Source organism: Pseudophryne corroboree, chromosome 7 (assembly GCF_028390025.1).
Source record: "Pseudophryne corroboree isolate aPseCor3 chromosome 7, aPseCor3.hap2, whole genome shotgun sequence".
Taxonomy (NCBI): Eukaryota; Metazoa; Chordata; class Amphibia; order Anura; family Myobatrachidae; genus Pseudophryne; species Pseudophryne corroboree.
The window spans coordinates 303224524-303247309 of NC_086450.1; the positions used below are offsets into that span (position 1 = coordinate 303224524).

Here is a 22786-nt window from a genome sequence, read left to right on the forward strand (position 1 = left end):
GCTGATATTAATATTGTCATTCAGCACATCATAGCATGCATCATAAAATAAGTGATAAGTTCCAATACTTAAATTTTATTTAACATCTATAAAATAACAATACTCTCATACATAATCGTTGCCCCCTATATCATACATTGGGGTCTAACTTCACGTTGGTACAAAAAGCTTCTTTCATAACTTCCTCCTTTTGGTATTGCAAATTGGAGGTCACAGATAGAATACACATTGTGTTTCATCTCACATGGAGACTTCATCAGGGGTGTATCTCAATGCAGAAGTGTATGATTGAAAAACTATCATAAGGCAGTATTCTTAGACACATTATCTCTCCATACAAGTTTCAAGCTGCTGTACAAGTAAATACTTGTGCCTGATAATCTCTAAAAAAAGAGCGGCCACCCCACTCACCACCCCGCGGTTCGACAAAGCTTGGATTGAGGGATGACTTTCAAAAGATTGCAGCAATGGACCTGCTCTCCTACATATGAAACCCTGAACCAGAATCAGGTCGTCTATGAATGATTTAGCACCAGGCACCAGCAAACATGTGATTCAACTTCCGTCCACACTCATGTCCCATAGCGATGGGCCCTACACACTGTGGCCTGACCCCCCAGGGGTTGTTCAAGTCCGGCTATCCCTGGCCAACTATGGCTCGACGGTGCTGCTGTATCATCACGCTTAGGGGGGATTCTGACTTAAAGGCGTTCAGTCATAATCCCACAGATGGTAGCCTCGCCCCATTGGCTGCTCAGGCAATCACATACACCAAATGTCTGAACCTGCTATTTCCTCTTTTACTGAGAAGGATTACTATGGCGACAACACCTCATCAGTAGGGTAAAACTAACCTGTCTCACGACGGTCTAAATCCAGCTCACGTTCCCTATTAGTGGGTGAACAATCCAACGCTTGGTGAATTCTGCTTCACAATAATAGGAAGAGCCGACATTGAAGGATCAAAAAGTGACATTGCTATGAACGCTTGGCCACCACAAGCCAGTTATCCCTGTGTTAACTTTTCTGACACGTCCTGCTTAAAACCACCAAAAATCAGAAGAATCATGAGGCCCCACTTTCACGGTCTGTAGTCATACTGAAAATCAAGATCAAGTGAGCTTTTGCCCTTCTGCTCCATGGGATATTTCTGTCTTCCCTGTGCTCACCTTATGATACCTGCGTTATGGTTTGATAGGTGTACTGCTCCAGTCAAAATCCACATCTGCCACTGTCCTCAGAATGGGTCACGCGCAGGCCGGATGAAGGCCAGAGACTTGGAACTAGAAGCGAGTGCCCTCTCATGGAGTCACCCCCCCACCACACTGGGTAAGTGGTGAAACAATTAGAGTAGTGGTATTTCACCGGCAGCACCCCATGCACATGTGGCAGGCAACCCGGGGGGGGCCTCCCACTTATTCCACACCTCTCAGGTCTCCTCACTGTGACAGACTAGAGTCAAGCTCAACAGGGTCTTCTTTCCCCGCTGATTCTGCCAAGCCCATTCCCTTGGCTGTGGTTTCGCTAGATAGTAGGTAGGTACAGTGGGAATCTCATTCATCCATTCAAGCGCATCACTAATTAGATGACAAGGCATTTGGCTACTTTAAGAGAGTCATAGTTACTCCCGACAATTACCCACACTTTATTGAATTTCTTCACTTTGACAATCAGAGCACTGGGCAGAAATCACTTCGCGTCAACACCTGCCCTGGCCCTCGTGATGCTTTGTTTTAATTAACAAGGCAGATTCCCTGGGTCTGCACCAGTTCTAAGTCAGCTGCTAGGCACCAGCCGAGGTGAAGCACCTCCCCCGGCCACACGGACGGGAGACCGGGATAGCCGGGGAAGAGAGGCACCCGCCACAGCTTGGTAAATCCAAGGGAAAGGCCCGGCAAGCATCTCGAGTTGCCATCCACCCATTCGGTAGCCCCCCCGTGGCCACTTACCTCCCTCAAATCCACTTCCGGTGAAGGGGACAGAAGAGGGTGGAAGTCAATGCACAGAGGACCGGAGGGAGGTGCCTCATCTAGCCATGATGCGTGCCCAGCTCCGCTTCATGCCCCAGCCTGACCAACCCAGCCCTTAGAGCCAATCCTTATCCTTGCGGATCTGACTTGCCGACTTATCTTACCTACATTGTCCTAACATGCGAGAGGCTGTTCACCTTGAAGACCTGTTGCGGAAATGGGTATGGCCTGGTGCGATATTTACACCCTCTCCCCTGGATTTTTAATTGCCAATGAGAGCTTACCAGACACCACAAAAACATGATGCTTTCCAAGGCCCAGGTCCATTTTTTGGGGTGAACCCATTCCAGTGTGCTCTACCCTTTACAAAGGAAAGAGAACTCTCTCTGGGTCTCCCGCCAGCTTCTCTGGGATCGGTCGCATCACTGCACTGGACACCGTGGGGGCGTCCGTTTCCCCCACTCTGGGTTCAGGAATCTGAACCCGACTCCCTTTCGATCGGCTGAGGGCGACGGAAGCCATCGCCTGTCCTTTCCGAACGGCGCTCGCCCATCTCTTAGGACCGACTAACCCATGTCCAACTGCAGTTAACATGGAACACTTCTCCACTTCGGCCTTCAAAGCTCTCATTTGAATATTTGCTACTACCACGATGATCAGCACCCGCGGTGGTTCTGCCCAGGCCCTCGCCCTGGGCTTCCGCACTTACTGCGGCAGCACTCCTACTCATCACGGCCTAGCCCCTGCGGGACTGCCAGTGCCAGCAACGGCTGGTTATGGGCCAGACGCTCCAGCGCCATCCATTTTAATGGCTAGTTGATTTGACAGGTGAGTTGTTACACACTCCTTAGCGGGTTCCGGCTTCCATGGCCACCGTCCTGCTGTCTATATCAACCAACACCTTTTCTGGGGTCTGATAAGCATTGGCATTAGGCGCCTTAACCCGGCGTTTGGTTCATCCCGCAGCGCCAGTTCTGCTTACCAAAAGTGGCCTACTGGGCGCTCACATTCCACGCCCAGCTCCAGGCAAGAGAGCCAGGCTTCTTACCCATGTAAAGTTTGAGAATAGGCTGAAATCATTTAGGTGCCAAGACCTCTAATCATTTGCTTTACTGGATAAAACTACATACAGGGTTTGTGCCTGCATGGAGCGCCAGCTATCCTGAGGGAAACTTTGGGGGAAACCAGCTACTAGGTGGTTTGATTAGTCGGATGACCGATATGAATGTCAGGACCGCTGCAGACCTCCACCAGAGGTTCCTCTGGCTTCACCCTGCCCAGGCACAGTTCACCATCTTTTGGGTCCTATCGTACACACTCATGCTCCACCTCCCCAACGGAGTGTGAAGACGGGCAGTCGTCGTCAGGATCCCACCTCAGCCGGGGTACCCCAGCCCTCACCTTCATTGTGCAGCGGGGTTTCGCTGTGAGCCCTCCGAGTCATGAATGCATTAGACTTCTTGGTCCGTGTTTCAAGATGGCTCGGGTGGGCCACCAACATCACCGTGGACTCCTGGCACCTGTGGTTGTGGGACCTCGGTGGAGGACAGTCTACCCCGGTGGACAGCCGCGCCAAGAGTGGCATCCCCCTCCTCACCCCACTTCCCGCCATCCAAGGTGGGGAAGCAGGATGATTCAATGGGAGGAGAGTGCAGAGGTGGTCTTCTCCATCGTCGGACTGCTCTTGCCGGGAGGGGGCTGTAACACTGGGTGGTGGGGTGCAGAGGGGGAACCTGGCATCCGCAGCCTCCCAGTCCATTTTCCTTCCCTGAGCCTTCCCAGCTGGCCCGAAGCCAGTCGCAGCACACCACCACAGAGGAAATGCTCCCTGCGGGGGCAGTGACCACCCAGACTATATCCCCCCGATGCTGGCGACCCTCCCGCAAGGGGGCCACCACCAGGCTAATAACATCCGCAGGCTGGGCCTTGATCAGAAGGACTTGGGTCCCCGAGCAACACTGGGGTGGGTCAGATCTCCCGTACGCCACATCTCCCGCACCCGCCGGGCAGACGGTGATTCAGCGCTGGGCTCTTCCCTCTTCACTCACCTTTACTGGGGGAATCCTGGTTAGTTTCTTTTCCTCAGTAATATGATTAAATTCAGCAGGTCGCCACGTCTGATCTGAGGTCTCAGCTGGGAGGGCGGCCGGGAAAATGAGAGCGGAGGACCACTCAGGTGAGGGGGAGCAGCGGTTTGACCCGCCGACCCCGCCACCCAACCGCCTCTCTCTCTCTCTCTAGCCCCGGCTGCCTTGCTCGGGTCCACCTCTTCCCCTCCACCTGGTGCATGCTTCCTATGCCTAGGCCGCTGGCAGCCCTGCATCAACCACAGACAACCATGTGGCACTCGGTGGGGAGGCCGTTGCACCCCAGAAATGGGGGTCAGGAGGTCGGGTCTGGCCTTGGGGAGACGAAGGCAGCCGGACCCCCATCTCTGCTAGGGAGAGGGGGGGGTGGCCGGCCATTTGTGAGGCCCCAGCTAAACCGCACGCTGCATCAGAGCGCGAGTGGGTGAACGATGTGGAGCGACCCTCAGACAGGTGTAGCCCTGGGAGGAACCCAGGGCCACAAGGTGCGTTCAAAGTGTCGATGATCAATGTGTCCTGCAATTAACACTAATTCTAGCAGCTAGCTGCATTCTTCATTGACATGCGAGCCGAGTGATCCACCGCTGAGAGTCGTGGCTCTCTTTTATTATTTTGATCGCTCTCAGGGACATTCAGCGTTATGAAAAAGAAGTCAGGGAGAACTCTCCCCTTGGGACCTGGTGTCTGTGTGCCCGGATGTCGTGCCCCAACAGGCGCCGAGGAATCCGCAGCATGGGGCAGAGTGGTGGGCTGCGATCCCGGCCCCGCCAGGTCCCCATGGCACTCCCGGCAGACATCCACAATGTCTCAGGACTTTTCAACCTACTGCGCCTCCTCCCTCTCTGGGGCAAGGAGGAATGCAAGCGGTACCCAGATCGGCCTGGAGGGGACCAGTGAGGTGCGTGCACCCACATCGGGGCTGCATCAGGGCATCTGGGCACGGGAAACCTAGGAGGGTGGACCAGCTCCACGGTTGCCTTCCCTCCTGGGGTCCTCCATCTTTGACTCATCCCGCCGCTGGCCCCAGGGGTTGCGGGGAGGGGCATGGAGGCCGCCGTCCATCAGGAGCGTTCAGGGGCACTTGGGTAGGACCTACTCATGGGCGGCCATCCCTGGTCACTGTCGCCATTGGTCGCGGCTGTTCCCTCTGTAGCCGCCCCATTCGTCCAGCTCCCGTCTCTCCGCCGCTGCCTCGTCTTTTAATTTCTCTCTCTGGGCCCGTCAGATGCAGCCGAGCCCTCCATGCTCTGTGTCTTGTGTCTCTTGGCTGGACCCCATGGTCCACAGCCAAGCCGTTAATGATCCTACCGCATGTTCACCTATGGAAATCTTGTTACGACTTTTACTTCCTCTAAATAGTTAAGTTTGATCGTCTTCTTAGCACTCCGCCAGGGCTGTTTCCAACCCCGGTGGGGCCAGTATGAGGACCTCACAAAACCATCCAATCGGTAGTAGTGACAGGCAGTGTGTACAAAGGGCAGGGACTTAATCAACGCCTGCTTATGATCCGCACTTACTGGGAATTCTTCGTTCATGGGGAATAATTGCAAATCCCGGTCCCTATCATGAACAGGGTTCAGCGGATTACCCGCACCTGTCAGTGAAAGGTAGACACACGCTTGTCCATTCAGGGAAGCGCACATGCAGCCCCGGACATCAAAGGCCATCACAGACCTGTTATTGCTCGATCTCGCGTGGCTGATTGCCCTCTAAGAAGCTGGACACAGACCACCGGGGTTCGCATAGCTATGTAGCATATAGGGGTCTCATTCATTATCGGAATCAACCAGACAAATCGCTCCATCAACTAATAACGGCCATGCACCACCACCCACAGAATCTAAAAAATAGCTATCAATCTGTCAATCCTTTCCGGGCTGGGTGAGGTTTTCCGTGTTGAGTTAAGGGCTCCACTCCTGGTGGTGCCCTTCCATCAATTCCTTTAAGTTTCAGCTTTGCAACCATACTCCCCCCGGGAACCCAAAGACTTTGGTTTCCCGGAAGCTGCTCGGCAGGTTGTGGGAAAAACGCCACCGGATCGCCGGTTGGCATCGTTTATGGTTGGAACTATGACGGTATCTGAATGTCTTCGAACCTCCGACTTGATTAATGAAAACATTCTTGGAAAATGCTTACGCTCTGGTTTGTCTTGTGCCGGTCCAAGAATTTCACCTCTTGCGGCACAATATGGATGCCCCCAGCCGTCCCTCTCAATTATAGCCCCATTTCCGAAAACCAACAAAAAAGGAGACCGGAGTCCTATTCCATTATTCCTAGTTGAAGTATCCATGTTACCAGGCCTGCTTTGAATACTCTACTTTTTTAAAAGTAAACGCTTGGGCCCCCGGAACACCCAGTCAAGAGCATCAGGGAAGCGCCAAGAGGCAGGGGCTATGACAGGCGGTAGCTCGTCTCATGGCAGACCGCTTGCTCGATCCCAAGTTCCAACTACAAGCTTTTTAACTGCAGCAACTTTAATATACGCTATTGGAGCTGGAAATGTAGCTTTATTTAGCTTGCAACATACATTTAGTATCAACATAACAAAAATAACACAGCAACTTGTCTATACATGAGCCCCAAAATTAAAACAGAGTCCATGTCCTCTGAGTCCAAATAAGGAAAGCCCCCCAATGTCCAGAGAAGCTTGAAATAAAAACAGGTGGGGCCGTCACAAAAGAAAACAAACATTACAAGAACTGTATATATCACAAACCAGAAGCAGAGAAGTAGTGAGTGAGCTTTACTAGAGTATGCAAAACCATATTTGAAAAATTAGGATCACTGTAAAAATCTATGGGAAGTAAAGAATAGACTAGCCACAAAGCCAGAGAAGTACCAAATTTCAGCCACCCAATCAAGGGGTTTTGAGATGGCGCCATAACCTGGACCATCACACAGCTACCATCCGCTGCTTCTCCAGATCCCTAATTTTCCAAACCTTGTGCATAATGTCACCCACCACCACATCTCAGGGGAGGATTTTCTGCCTTATGGAGACCTGAAACCTTGCATTCCATGTGAAATATCTAACCACTATGCTACAGTAACTAAGAAAAGAGTGGATAAATAAAAATTCTTCACCCTCTTGAATGCCCCATAAGTCCACTCAGGGTAACTGAGCCCTGAAAGGCATGGAATGCCCAAGGCCCTAGACACTCTTCTATAAACCTCTACATTGAAAGGACACCAGAGCAAGAAATGGTCCATTGTCTCCTCCCCTAGACATTCCTCACATGGGCAGCCACGATCATCTGCATTTCTGTACTTCAGCTTTCCTCTCACATAGAGTCTCCCGTGAAAGGAGAGCCAGGCAATGTCATGGAATTTCAGAGATATCCTCTCAGAATTAACCAGAGCGAGACCATCTGAAGACAAATTGCTCGGGCAGTCCCTTCAGCAACAGCGGTTTCCAAAAGTGAGACCACAAAATTCTCCTCTCCAATGCCCTTCTAGAGAGTTTTTGACCTCCCTCGCTTCCAGGCCCCATCGCCTTGTCACTTTCAAGCTCAGAGCCACTTAGGCTGGGAGGTATCAATGCCTAACTCACAAAGACTTCACACCTCCACCTTCTAACCATGCATTGAGAAAGGGGGACATCCAGACCCTAAAGCCCTCTACCCATCAAGGAGGGGCCTCCAACTGGAAGCTTTCCAAGTGTAACTTAAGGAAGGTCAACAAAAAGAATAGCACTGGGTTGACTAATAGGGTTGACTATTTCCAGGCCTCCTTCCCTCCTCAACCTGTACGGGACAACACTCTTGATTAGATGCAGTCTATTTCCCCAGAGCATCTGGAAAAAGAGAGCATAAATCCTGGTCCATCTAAATTCCAGCAAAAGGCACACATAGCTGACATATAAAAAAAATAGGGAACAGGAAAGTCTTAATAAGATCAACCCTTTCCTTGAGAGACAACTTCCATCTCTTCCAATGCTCTACCTTCTGGTTAGCCTCCTCCAGCCTAAGATCCCAATTTCGGGTGCCATAATCACTAAGGGCAAATCTAATACCCAAAACTTTGATCTTCTGGCTTACCAGGGGGGAGGCCATCCGGAAGATCAAACTCACGACCCTCCTCCCCATCCAGAAAACTTTGCTCGTATCTCAGTTGAACTCGAAGCTTCCGAGTACTGCCGGACAGCCGACATCACAACATCCACTTCTGATGGATCCAACAAGATAACTTTGACATCGTCTGCATAGGCCACCACCCCCAAAGAATAACCCGGGCCCAGCAGGACCCCCCTTACAATGCCAACCTCCAGTCTTCTGATGAAGGGGTTGATGGCAAAGACATATAGGAGGGGGCTCATGGGGCAGCACTGTCTGACACCTGAATCCACCACAAAGGTAGGGCCCATCCAACCATTAATCAGAGGGAAGCTCTCAGCTTGCCTGTAGATGATACACAGCCAATTTACCACCCTCACTGGGAGGTCATACCATTCAAGTAGAGCCCACAGGTAGTCATGGGTAACCCTATCTAAAGCTTTCAACTGATCCAATGCCAGCAGGTACATTCCCCATCTCTCAGCATGGCACCGTTCCATGGCCACCTGGATGCCAAGGACAGCACTAAATGTGTAACGACCCTTCACAGTACAGTGTTGTGAGGGAGAAACCAAAAGCCCGGAAACCATCAGCCTGGTATAAAAGCACCTTCACCAGAACCTTCCTATCTGTATTAAGAAGAGCAATGGGGTACCAGTTCTCAATACGAGATGGATCCTTTCCTTTAGAAAGCAAGATAAGGGCAGAAAGTCTCATGGAAGGAGGGAGTAACCCCTCCCCCAGGTTCTCACTAAATACATCCATAAGACAAGGGGCCAGGATATCAGCAAAGGTCTTATAAAACTCAGAGGTTAACCCATCCAGTCCTGTGGCTTTCTTCATAGACAAAGAGTCTATGGCCACCCTGACCTTTTCCACTGTTACCTCACTCCCCAAGGAATCAAGAACACTGCCATGGCTCGCAAGACCCAGAGTTTCCCCCAGAAACCGCTCCATCCTCTCTCTGATGAGTGGCTTCTCAGATAGAAGGTCAGAGTAGAAGGATCGCACAACTTCCAGAATGCCCTCCTTATCCTCATGAAGGATACCCTGGTCATCGCACAGCCCCCTCACCTCCTTACAGCCAACCAAGTTCCTACAGTTCTGGTAAGAATCAGGCAAGTGGTATTTACCATAATCCCTCTCCAGAAGCAAGGAAGCATACCGGTCATACTGGTACTCCTTCATCCAAGCTTTCACCCGGGAGATTTCCCCACCATCTCCCTGCTCAGAAATCAAGAGATCAAGTTTATTCCTCAAGGCATAATAGATTTTCTGCCTTACCAAGTTCTTTTTGGCTACAAGGCTGCAAAATAACTTGCGAGTTCTCTTTTTACATAACTCCCACCACTGAGAACTACTCCATCCAGCCTTCAACAGTGACTACTGAGATTCAAAGAAGTCTCTGAAGGACTGTCTGATCTCTTTCTACTTCAGGAGCTCAGAGTTCAAATGCCACAGGCCCCGCCCTTTCTGAGGGGATTCTGAGGCATTCAAGGATGCAAAGAGGCAAGCGTGATCAGAGAATTCTCCTGGCTTCAACTCAGGAGCCAAAGTTTTAGAATTATCCTTAACAAAAAACCTATCTATCCTATTCCTACATGTACCTCTAAAGATGGGGAAACCCGTGAGGTCTGGGGAGTACCAAATATGCACATCCACCAGGCCTGCCTGTCTAACCATGCTATCTAAAAAAGGGAATCATAGCCCAGGGTAGTCTTTGAACCCCCCCCCGTCTTTTGGCCTAAGGACAGTGTTAAAATCACCACCAAAAACCACCTGCCGGGCCAAAAAAGATATGGCTTTATCTCCCTGAAGACACATTTTCTGTCCAACTTAGTCTGGGGACCATAGATATTTATAAGCCTCTGGTCATGCCCCTTCAAGATGACATCCAAAATCTTACATCTGCCTACTTGTAATTCAATTACCCGCTGGATGTTTACCATGCCGGTAAAAAGAACTGCCAACCCACTGTATGGCTCGGCCGCAAGAGACCAATAGGAGGGACGGCGTCTCCACTCAGCTTTTGCCTTGTGAAGATCGGCAAGTCGACCTACCCTTGTCTCTTGCAAAAATAAAAAATCAACCTCAAGCGTGTTGAAAAAAGTAAAGGCCATGTGACGAGCACGTTCTGACAGAATAGAACCACATTAATAGTGGCAAATCTAATGGGCTGGGGAGAAATCCTTCAGGGCTGTAGAAGTAGGACTCAGCTCATTTCTTCTTTACTTGTTTTTGGGACTCTTCATCTGATGACCCCAACCTCTTCAAGCTCACCCCAGCTGGCAGAGAGTCACCTTCCAAGAAAACTTTCTCATCCAAGGAAAAGCCCTCACCAGGCACAGGGGAGGAAGGAACCATAGCAATATTACCATCTTCAAGAGATACATCAACCACCCCACTGGGGCAACCATTAGAAGCACTCAAACCACACTCAGAACCTAAAGGGTCTGGAGCACCAGAGATGGGACGAAACTCCAACACTGTAGGAGCTACAGAAAGAGTCTGACAAGGATCTCTTTTCCCAGTCCCCTGCACAACAGCAGGTACAGAACACGGGTTAGGAAGGGAAGGGGACGCCACCACCTCCATATGGGTCAAAATCTGCACTGAAGGCACTAACTCCTCCACTGTCACCACAGTTTGACTAACCCTCCCCTCAACCAAGAAATCCTCCAACTTGCCAGCAGCCATCTCTGTTACTTTCCTCCCCTTGCCCTTTCCCTTATCCTTGCCCCTACCCTTACCTCCTTCCAACCCCAAAGCCATCTGACAGGGGGAAATAGCATGAGATGAAACCTTCCTCCTCCTCATTACTCTGGTCTGCAATACCAAATCCCCATTATCAGCCCTCACAATCTCCCCCTCTTCTCCTACCTCCCCACTTTATAATGCCCCAAATCTGTTTGACAAAATTAGATCATCACCATCACTTTTACCTCTACCTCTTCTCCTGGACCCAACAACCAACCTAAAAGGCTCAACCTCAGTCACCCCTTCCCCACCACCTCCGGAAGAACTTCTCCCAGCAACCTCACTAGAGACATTCAAAACAGGAGATGTTGCTAGCTCCTTGGCAGCTGCAGGAGGCAACACAGGTGCCTGGCGATCATCTTCTTCTACCATCTGTGCTACCGCCCCCATCTCTTTGTCTAACAAGGAATTATGGAAAGCCACTCCACATATACTAAAAGTTTGCCCCTCCACTCCACATAAATTACAGAAAATTTTCTCGCAGTCACCGGCTAAATGCTCAAGCGCATTACATCTGGAACATTTCAATACAGGTCAGTCATGACTCAAATGCATGAAGTCCCCACAGCGGTGATACATTCTGGGTTGACCCGGGTAGAAACAGTGTATACGGTCACAACCAATGTATGCTGCTGAGGGGATGTGCATCCCATTACTAAGACAGGACCTTCCCTTCCCACGCACCCCCCATACATCCATTTCACCTGGAGCTTTAAACAATGGTGTGACCATGGACTCCATAAACCGTGACAACCAATAGACCAGGACCACACTACTGACAGACTCGTTTCTTAAAAGAATGGTGACCTTCACAACCTCCTTCCTTGTAATAGCGAATGCCTTGTAGTTTACCCATGGCTCTGAGTTCTTTACAGCCCCACACACACTCCAAAATGCCTGCAGGCCATTGCACACCTCAAAACTTAAGTCAAAATCGAGAGAACCCACAGGATGGATGCAGGCAAAGAGGTCACTAGGCTTAAACCACATGCTAAACACTGCCTTCAAAAACTCCAACCTTGAAGGAGGTGACCCCTCACCTGCCCACTTTAACTGGACCGCATTACATCGCTTAGCCATTTGGCAACCACTTTTAGGGAGCCCACTCCCACCCAAACTACTTACAGCAGGACTATCTGACAACACCTTAGCATAGGAAGCGGCCCCAGGGACAACCACAGAGGGCTGAGCCACATCTTGCCCAGAGGTCAACAGGGGGGACTCACCGGCATTCAATTCAGATGAGACAGGAGGAGGCATAGCTGAAAACTGCCCAGACCTATCCAAACCACCAGTATCACTACCCGTATCAGCACCCCCCACTGGGCTAATACTAGCACTATTTTTCTTCTCAAAAAGGGAAAGCTCTGACTGGGACTTTCAAATCCCCAAAAATGGTCTCTACCAAATGCCTATTGGGAACACTTAGACTCGATTTGTCAAGCACTGGCATACCCTGTGCATACTTAGATAAATCAATCTTAGGCAACAGCACAACAGCATTTATTTTAAGCACAGCCTTACCTATACCTGGGTCTGCTTCATCTGCAATGCCTCTAGAGGTGGCACCTGGTAATGCCTCAGCATCATGCTACAAGCAGGCTCAGTGTCCCCAACTGTCTTTGTCACAACTGGCATAGTAACCTCCATTGTCTCCTCTGCAGCAGGTATCTGTAACGCACATGACTCCTCTCCCTCCAGCTTCCTAATGGCTGAGTATGTCGGATCCTCTCCCTCTACTTCTGATGCAGGGCGCTGAACTTCACAATTCGGAGGGAATTCTGCACTTAAAGCATTCTGGGACAGTAAGGCAACAGCAAGCTTGTCACTGACACTTTTCAACTTTTCCTCCAACTTCATTACCTCTGCAGTAAAACTAGCACGATCCCTGCTAAAGGCACTATTGTGCTTTTTTTTCTTAATTGCAATCCATTTCCTTATCCTCTGCACCTCTTTCTCTAAATCCTCAATGTTCATAGGCACTACAGGGGGACCTGAAGACTCCTATTCAGCAGTTTGGGGTGCTGCAACTTCTCCCATAATACAAGAAACGTCCACAGAGTCAGATATTAATGATGCAGCGATCTCCTTATCCGCATCATGGGGAGGCTTCACTCCAATAGTCTCAGCAGACACCCCTGCAACAGCACCTTGGGAAAGGCACTGATCGATTGCACACACATCCATGTCATCTGAAGGCGTACTGACCAGTGTTTTTTGTACCAGCATCTGGCAAACAGCATCATTTGCAATCACTGTACCTTCAATTTTGGCTTACCCCACAGCAGCCGTCCTGTTTTCCAGCATCAGCATTCCCTGTGTTAGCACCTCCTCCACTGCTGATTGCAAACTTTCCACACCTGCTGGGAAAAGCAGCATCGGAGCTGTAACACAAAATACCCGGGAAAACTTGCTAGAAACCAAGCTTTTTCTCCCTTCTGATGCAGAGCTCTCTGACAAACCTCCTTCCACCGTGGCTGCTGAAACCAGACTTGCCCTCCAATGGGTCCTCGTTATAGGATTTAAAGTGTACTCATTCCAATTACAGGGACACAAAAGAGTCCTGTATTGTTATTTTTCGTTACTACCTCCCCGAGTCAGGAGTCTGTAATTTGCGCGCCTGCGGCCTTCCTTAGATGTGGTAGCCGTTTCTCAGGCTTCCTCTCCGGAATCGAACCATGATTCCCCGTTACCCGTGGTCACCATGGTAGGCACAGAAAGTACCATCAAAAGTTGATAGGGCAGACATCCAAATGTGTTGTCACTGTAACAGGGACGTGCGATCAGTCCGAGGTTATGTAGCATTGGCTGAGAGGCCGGGCGTGGAGGGTGGATGGGGCTGACCCGCCGGAACCCCCAGATTGATCTTGGACTGATAAATGCATGCATCCCTGGGGGTCAGCACTCATCTGCATGTATTAGCTCTAGAATTACCACAGTTATCCAAGTAACAGGGTCAAGCGATCAAATGAACCATAAATGATTTAATGAGCCATTCGCAGTTTAACTGTACCAGCCGTGTGTACTAACCCGTGCATGGCTTAATCTTTGAGACAAGCATATGCTACTGGCAGGATCAACCAGGTAGCTCTCGGTGTCGGCCAGCGCATGCCAAACTGCGGATCCATGGCTCGCAAGTCTCGAAAGTGGCAGGTCCGCCAGTGCCGGGCACCCCGCGTGGGGGACCGGGACACCGGGTCTCGAGCCAAGCAGGCGCTCGGAGGGTGGGGAGGAGGAGGAGGACCAGAGGACGGCCATCTGGGGTGAGCCAAGGGGGAAGTTTGGAGTCAGAGTGGACGTGGGGGCCCGACTGCCCCGCGACATCGGGCGTAAACCCTGGGGAGGGGGAACGTTGCCACGTTCGATTTTCCCTGTTTTCGCCTCACCCGACAACCTGTTCACTTGGAAATCGGTGCAAGCTTCCTGGGGGATGGTTTTTTGCTGGGAGGTACAGCTCCCCCCAACCCCACCTCATCCCGATCTACACCTGATTAGTTTCATCTTGTCACGGGGGGTGAAAGGATGTAAAAAGGTTCCATCTTGCGGGGATCCGTCGCTCCTTCCAGGATGCCGCTGCCTGGTGCCAGGGTATCAGCAGCTTTTACCAGCTCCCTCCGAAAAGCACCTCCCACTCTCTCCTGGACAGTCTCCTGCCGGCCTCGCTCGGAGTCTGCGCTTCTCTCTCTCACCCTGTGAGACTTGAATTCTCTCCTGCACACTCTCTCTCTCTCTCTCTCTTCCTTCGCCCCATCTGGCCCTTCCATCCGCGGGGGAACCAGGGTGGATCTCCAACCGAACGGGCACTCGGGGGGAGGAGGACGGCCATCAAGGATAGGCCAAGGGGATAGTCCAGAGTCAGAGCTCATGGTGGGACCCAACCCGCACCGTTGGGCAGCCACCCCCGGGAGTGGGACATCGCCACACTCAATTTTGCCTGTTTTAACCTCACCCGACAACCTGTTCGCTATGAAACCAGTGCAAGCTTACTGGAGGCTGTTTTTTTTGCTGGGGGCAGCAGCTGCCCCCAACCCCACCTCATCCCACTCTACACATGACCAGTTTCATCTTGTCCCGGGGGGAGAAAGGGTGTAAAGAGGTTCCATCTCATGGGATTCCATCGCCCTTCCGGGATGATGCCCCTGGCTCCCTCCGAAAGCATCTCCTGCTCTCCCTGACACCTGGACGGTCTCCTGCTGGCCTCTCTTGGAGTCTGTGGTTCTCTCTCTCATTCTGCGAGACTCAACTTCTCTCCCGCGCCCCGTCTGGCCCTTCTGTCACTCCTGGACAGTCTCCTGCTGGCCTTTCTTGGAGTCTGTGGTTCTCTCTCTCATTCTGCGAGACTCAACTTCTCTCCCTTCTGTTCGTGGGGCCCGGCAGCCGAATCCTGCCATGTGACCACTTGGACAAAGTGGGTGGCACGCTGGGCCCTCTCCTGAGGCTGCGAGGAGCTGCCATTGGCGAGCTGCATCCTCTGTTATGCATCAATGCTCATGCGGTTCCTGGGAAATCATGTGCTCCACCGGGGCCCAGGGGGAGAGCGCCCTTCGCTCAGCAATGGGGATGCTTCCCTGGCACCCCAGGCAGCTTCGAGCACCTGCATGGATGATGGACGTGGCAGACCATGCCACATGGAGTCAGAAACAGGACCTGCCCAGCTCTGGTCCCGGAGCACTGGTCAGACACCTGGGGTCCGGTCACCCCCACAACAGATGTGATCCAGGTGCACTGTAGGCAGAGGGAGGGTCAGGTTTGCCTAGAGTGATTGTCCCTCTCCTCAGGGATACAGGGTGCCACATCGTTCAGTTTGTGAAAAAATAGTCCTTTACTTTTTACCTTGCTTCACTCTTTTAATGCCAGAATCCAGCCACCACATGTAAATCACACTGAGGGGTTCTCTCGGGTGTAGAGGGACAAGTGGAGCTTACAACGCTTTTATGGTGCACTCTCCGATTTTCCCCAGGATCCTGTAAGAACCTCCTGGCCTGAGGGATACCTGTCTGCACTCATCGGCAGGACTTCCGCAAATTGCAGTACCTGATTTGGTCTGCTGGGGGGGCGCCGCCACCAGGGGAGAGGGAGACAGGCCCGAGTCATATGGCGGGTTTCGCCGGATGCCCGGTGTGGCTCCTTCTCAGCCTCAGAGTGATAGGCACCCTCTCCCGGGCCCCAGTTCAGAAGTCCAACTCCATCCGCGCTCCGCTTCCAAAGCCAGGGCTGGCGGACGGGGAGAGCTGGTCTTGGTTTCCTGGATCCCTGCCTTGGTGGGCATCAGTTGGGAGCCTGGAGCTGGCTGGATCTCAGGGTTCCAGCCTAATGATCGTCCCTCCCTGCCGGGATACAGGGTGCCACATTGATCAGTTTCTGAAAAAAGAGTCCTTTACTTTTTGCCTTGCTTTACTCTTTTCATGCTGGAATCCAGCCACCACCTGTAAATCTCTCTGAGGGGTTCTCAGAACCCCTTCTGAGGGGTTCTCAGAAGCACCTCCTGGCCTGAGGGATGCCCGTCTGCACTTATCGGTGGAACTTCCGCAAATTGCAGTACCCAATTTGGTCCGTTGGGGGGGCGCAGCTGCCAGGAGAGAGGGAGGCGGGCTCCATTGGATTCCCGGCGTGGCACCTTCTCGGTCTTGGAGGGGTAAGCGGGGAACAGGAGGCTGGAAGTCCCGGAGAGTGCGGCGCCTGCGGTTCTGCCGTCGGCCACCGGCAGGGCTCTCCCACACCCTCTCCCAACCCCTTCCACTCCCCACTTCCAGAGCCAGGGCTGGTGTATGGGGAGATCTGGTCCAGGGCTCCTGGAGCCGTGCCTGGTCAGAACTCAGATCGGAGAAGGCCCTGCCCCTGCTGCACTCCGAGCTCCACGCCTCTTCTGCCACGGGTCCTCTTGCAGAAGCTCTAGGCAACCTGGCTTTTTGGCCCCTGCCCTTTGCTCGCCCCTACAGATCCGCCAGAGGCATGCACTGGCGGGTAGCGATATGAGTGGTGAAGGCGCGCACGACCCAGACTTCCTCCTCTCCTCCCCGAACCCCTGAAAGCAGCGGTGGGCCGCAGGAACACCGGTCCATACTCATCCGTGACACTTCAGCATGGGAGGTGGACGCTCACCGGCCACGTCCCTGGGCCCGCGGGGTCCTGGGGAAAGGCATGGTGCATGCGAGGTGAAGTGGTAGGTGGCGGGGGTGGGCCCGTACAACCCGGTGGTGCCTTCCGGTGGCCAGGTCAGGCTCCGAATGCCCAGCTTGCTGGGTCAGTGACGCAGCATAGTGGCGCCCCATAGCCCTCTCGGACTAGTGGCCAGGCAGGTGTTGCTCGGGAGGCCCCTTGTAGCTGCTGCGGCATCCCCTGACGTCACTGCGGGGAGATGTCACGTGTTCTTTCAGAAAAAATGTCCCCAGGGTGAAAGTAAGTGGGATAGAGGGCCCGGGCTGCGGGCCCATGCCCAGTTCCCCACAGAGCCCCCCCCGCTGGTCACCTGACGCCACTGCAGGGAGATTTCACATGTTGCCTCAGAAAAATAAATTATCCAGGTGAACATAAGCGGGACAGAGGGCCTGTGCCACCAGATGGTGGAGCCCGTGCCTGTATCCCTGCAGTGGCGCCACCCGCTGGCCGCCTAATGCCACTTCCGGGAGAATTCACGTGTTCTCTTGGAAAAAAATTCCTGTGGCAAAAGTAAGTGGGACAGAGTGCCTGGGCCTCCAGATGGTGGGGCCCGTGCCAGCAACCACACAGTGGCGCCACCCACTGGCCACCTGACACCACTGCAGGGAGATTTCATGTGTTCTCTCAGGGGGAGGGAAATTACCCGGCCTAAAGTAAATGGGACAGAGGGTCCAGGCTGCTGAGTCGCACGGGCCCATGCCCAGATCCCAGCAGCAGCACCCCCTGATGGCCACCTGACGCCACAGCAGTGAGATTCCACGTGTTGACTCAGAATTATTATTTTTTCCAGCGAACATAAGTGGGACAGAGGGCCCAGGCTGCCAGATGGCAGGGCCCATGCTCAGATCCCCACAGTGGCTCCACCTGCTGGCTGCCTGGTGCCATGGCAGACACTTCGAAATACAAGTCCTTAAATAAGTGAAAATGGAAAGGGAAGAGATCAGTAAAGACAAGATAGAATTGAAATTAAAAAATAAAATAAAAATAAATCGATCTATATCTAATACATACATACAGATAAAAAATGAAATAATGGATGGATGGAAGAGAAGAACAACCCGGGCTCTCACAGGCATCCCTTTGTGGCCATCAGCCAAGGGCAGAAGGGGAAGACTGGTGAAGCCTGGTGAGGAGAAGCCCTCCGCTAGATAGGAAGCCCAGCAATGGAGCTGCTGCAGGGGACAGATGGACAGGGGATTGATGCTTAAGCCCTGGGAGGAAGGGGGTCTTCCGGCACACTCCTCCAGTGGACCCCCGCTCCCGCTCCACCCAGACTATTAAGCCCGGCCAGGGTGTTCATCCCGTCCCCTGGGCAGACCAGAGAAGAACCTCCCCACGCTCTGCCATACTTGGTGGTGCTGATGCACCTGGAGGAAGGGGCGCCTCTGGCAAAGTCCCCCACCCGCTCATGAGAGAGGGAGAGGTAGGGTCCCAGTCCAAGTCCCCAGCCGGCATGGAGCAGGTGTCTGGTGTGCATCGCCACCATGTGCCACCCCCAGTGAAACCGCAGCACTGGGGAAATTTCTGGTAATGCTCCCCAGTGCTGCTTAAGGATTGTTTGCTTTAAACCCACTCTGCATTGCACACACCGACACCCACTGCAGTCTGGTAAATGTGATTCTCGGGGACATATGAGAATTGTATGCTGGGTAGTTGAGACATGACTCCCCTATCACCTCCCAGGGTAAGACTCTAGGGGACCTCATTTCAGGCTCCCACCAGTGTTGGTGTGCTGTCTGGCCCTTGTCCCCATAATGGTAGATAAACAAGTGCACACACATATATATACACACACATATACACACACATATACAGTAGTGGGTGAGTTGATGTATCAGATGGAGGGGAGGTGAATGGAGATGGAGAGGAGTAGGAGTGGACTGGAACAAAGAGTATTGAAGGTGGGGGAAGAATGGGATGAGCAGCTGCAATTGTTACAGCAGGGAGCGGAGCAGCAAAAAAGAAGAGGTTAGGTCCAGAAGATAAGAGAATGGTGCATATGTATTATATATATAATTTAAAACAGAAAATGATTGAATCGGACAATGGGCGCCCTTCTATATCCACATAAAAAAAACAAAATCCCAGTATTGTATGAGAATATATCAGCAGTATATGTTCCTGTGGGCAGCTTGTATCATCAGCATGTAATAGGTCAATCTCCCCGTATTCCACACAGTGTTCCTCCTCTTGTTCTGTTTCCTCTCAGAATACCCATAAAGCAAAGAGAATGGGCAGAAAATAGTGTAACACCGTTTTATTATTTCACACACAGAACATATGACTTCAATAAAACTAAATCATTAAAAATTGACACACAAGTGACAAGGATAATCCCAGAAAGTAGATGTGATGTAATTACTGGATAAAAAGAGAACTTAACAAGTTCTCAGAATCGCATGGGTGTAAAAGTAATCTCAGGCAGCCACCCGGGTTTTCAGCTCCCTATAACCAGTAGTTACTTTCCCCAACAATCGTCTGGACAGTTCCTTGCACAGCACTGACACGTTTCGGGTCTATTCCAGACCCTTTTTCAAGGTTAGTGTGTCAGCTGCAAGTGACCAACCTTTTATGTAGACATCCCCCAATCACACAATGACATTTACATTTCTAAAAGGTAACACCTGTTACTTAAAATGGCAGCCTTCATAAGGTTTATTCTTGTAACCCTGGTAACCTTCTTCCCAACCAATCATATGTTGCCACATTTCCAATCACATGACATTATATCATGTGATCTCCTTGCTATTCCCCCATGGAGGTTTATTATACCAATCCTTATGGGTGTCGGGTGGGCACTACCGCCCTTAACCAGCGTCACATCCGCCCCCTGAAAATCCACAATAACCTTTAGTAAAGATGCTTCTTATAAACTTTTAAAATCATATACAGCCGCTGGGTACTTCCCCCCCTGATGTGGCCGGTTATATGCAGTCCTCGTCCTTTTCCGACCACATTACAATAGCGGGCTTGCACTTCCGCCCTCACTCCATTGTAGCGCCGACGTCATATCCGCCCAGTGTCCTCTTCTATCAATGTGGCGGCGAGGGACTGGCATTTCTGCCCTCATTCAGTCCCAGTACGAGTGTCATGTCCGCCCAAAGTTAATAGTTAGAACGGCTGGGTATCTTAGCAACCATATCCCAGAGTCATAGCAACATCCATAGCCTATTTAAATCGTCCTTATGCACAACATTATAATTCATATAGCATCTTGTAGTATCCATCAAAAATTCCCATTCTGATGTAGACATTCCTCAATTCTCAACAATTAGTGTGACTGTCAATAAAAAATAAAGTACCTTAAACATAATTTAAAAGATCTTATGAAGACCAAACAGATATAAAAGTCATATCACAAAAAAACTAAAATCACATATACAGCAAGAATATAATAAATAAATATATTTAAATCATTTAAAAAGGGACTCTTAATAAATTTGCATATACAGATGACAAATAAAACGAACTTTAATAGAGTAAAATAGCAAAAGATAAATACGAAAACATGAGCAGAGCTTTTAAAGGAACCACTACAACTCAAAATCCGAGTTCAATCCATGGGGTATAAGTGTATTGTATTTATAAATAAATTCCATCTCGGTTTTAGCCAGACACTTAGAGAGATCTTTATGCCGCCGGTCACTCTCCACCCTCTTGATACCCACAAATCTAATGATTTGTTTAGGGTCACAATTATGGCACTTTTTAAAGTGACTGGACAATGCATGAGTATCCAGCCCGATTTCATTTGGAGTTCTCACCAATTTGTGGCGGGCCTGGTGTCCTGGAAATGTTACATTGACGACGTTCTCTTTGTGTGGAAAGGAGAGAGGGAAGAACTTGAGAAATGTTGCATCTACCTTAATGACAATCCCTGCCATATTGAATTAACTTTTAATGTGAGCAATATATAGGTCAACTTTTTAGATATCACTTTATATATAAAAGATGGTACCATATGCACTAAGACATTCACCAAACCAACTGATTCACAAACTTATATTGACAGAAACAGCTGTCATCATAAAAATTGGCTTGATTCTATTCCGAACAGTCAATTTAAACGAGTTAAACGGAATTGTTCCGATGAGGCTGTTTGTAGAGAACAGTTGAATCAGTTGGAAGATAGGTTTAAAAGATGTGGATATGAAGGAACCACATTAAAAGAGGTGAAGGATAGTATCACTTATTTAGATCGGAAAACTCTCCTTGAGGATAAAGACAAAACAGAAACGTCCAATAAGTTTGAGTATGCCTTTATCACACAGTTTTATGTTCAACATAAAATTTTAGAAAAATCCTTTAGAAAACATTGGGGAGTACTTAAAAAGGACCCCATTTTGAGGGGAGTACTACCTGAACAACCCCTGTTTATCTATAAAAAAGCCCCGAACTTGAGGAATGCTTTGGAGAGGAGTGACTTGCCGCCTATTAAAAAGGAAGTATGAGAAGTATCAAAGGATTCCACAGGTGTGGATCCTGTGTAGGATGTAGAGAAATTACCACTGACAGGGGGAAGAAATTAGAAAATCTCACTATCAATGGGGTAGTCCATGAAATACAGGACTTTATCACGTGTAATGTGAAAAACGTGGTTTATGCTATTGAGTGTTCGTGCCATCTATTTTATATTGGACGAACCTCGAGACAGGTTAAAATACGGGTAGGAGAGCACCTCAGGAATATCAGAAGGGGGCTGGATACTCATGCATTGTCCAGTCACTTTAAAAAGTGCCATAATTGTGACCCTAAACAAATCATTAGATTTGTGGGTATCAAGAGGGTGGAGAGTGACCGTCGGCATAAAGATCTCTCTAAGGGGTAAATTTACTAAGATTCGTATTTTCCCGTTTCAGGTCAAAGTTCAATCACGAATGACATCGAAAGTGTAAAACTGCAACTTTTTGAATTTATTACGACTAATTTACTAAGCTGTCGTATTCGGGATTTTCTTTTGTTCCGATGTCGATGTCAGTCGTGTTTTTTTTTTTTTTTTTACGGCAGTGATTAGCAAAACACTGCCGACTTTTTAAAAATGAATCTCGGCCGGATCTGTGTGATCCATGCTGGGGTTCATTTTTTTTTATTTTTAAATTAAACAGTGTAAAATAAAATAAAAATTGCGTGGGGTCCCCCCTCCTAAGCATAACCAGCCTCGGGCTCTTTGAGCCGATCCTGGTTGCAGAAATATGGGCAAAAAATTGACAGGGGTTCCCTCATATTTAAGCAACCAGCATCGGGCTCTGCGCCTGGTCCTGGTTCCAAAAATACGGGGGACAAAAAGAGTAGGGGTCCCCCGTATTTTTAAAACCAGCACCGGGCTCCACTAGCTGGACAGATAATGCCACAGCCGGGGGTCACTTTTATATAGTGCTCTGCGGCCGTGGCATCAAAAATCCAACTAGTCACCCCTGGCCGGGGTACCCTGGGGGAGTGGGGACCCTTTCAATCAAGGGGTCCCCCCCCAGCCACCCAAGGGCCAGGGGTGAAGCCCGAGGCTGTCCCCCCCATCCAATTGGCTGCGGATGGGGGGCTGATAGCCTTTTTTGAAAATGAAAAGATATTGTTTTTAGTAGCAGTACTACAAGGCCCAGCAAGCCTCCCCCGCATGCTGGTACTTGGAGAACCACAAGTACCAGCATGCAGCGGAAAAACGGGCCCGCTGGTACCTGTAGTACTATTACTAAAAAAATACCCAAAAAAAGACAAGACACACACACCGTGAAAGTAAAGATTTATTACATACATGCACACAAAC

The 22786-nt window shown here is 50.3% G+C and overlaps 1 non-coding gene and 1 pseudogene across 1 annotated transcript; both read right to left on the reverse strand.

The window, feature by feature from the left end:
- Nucleotides 1-425: 425 nt before the first annotated feature.
- On the reverse strand, nt 426-4101 carry LOC134946993 (28S ribosomal RNA; annotated as a pseudogene).
- A 395-nt stretch (nt 4102-4496) lies between these two features.
- Nucleotides 4497-4650, reverse strand: LOC134946473 (5.8S ribosomal RNA). Its single transcript, XR_010182176.1, has one exon. It is a non-coding gene; the product is annotated as a 5.8S ribosomal RNA (ribosomal RNA).
- Between the last annotated feature and the right edge of the window lie 18136 nt (nt 4651-22786).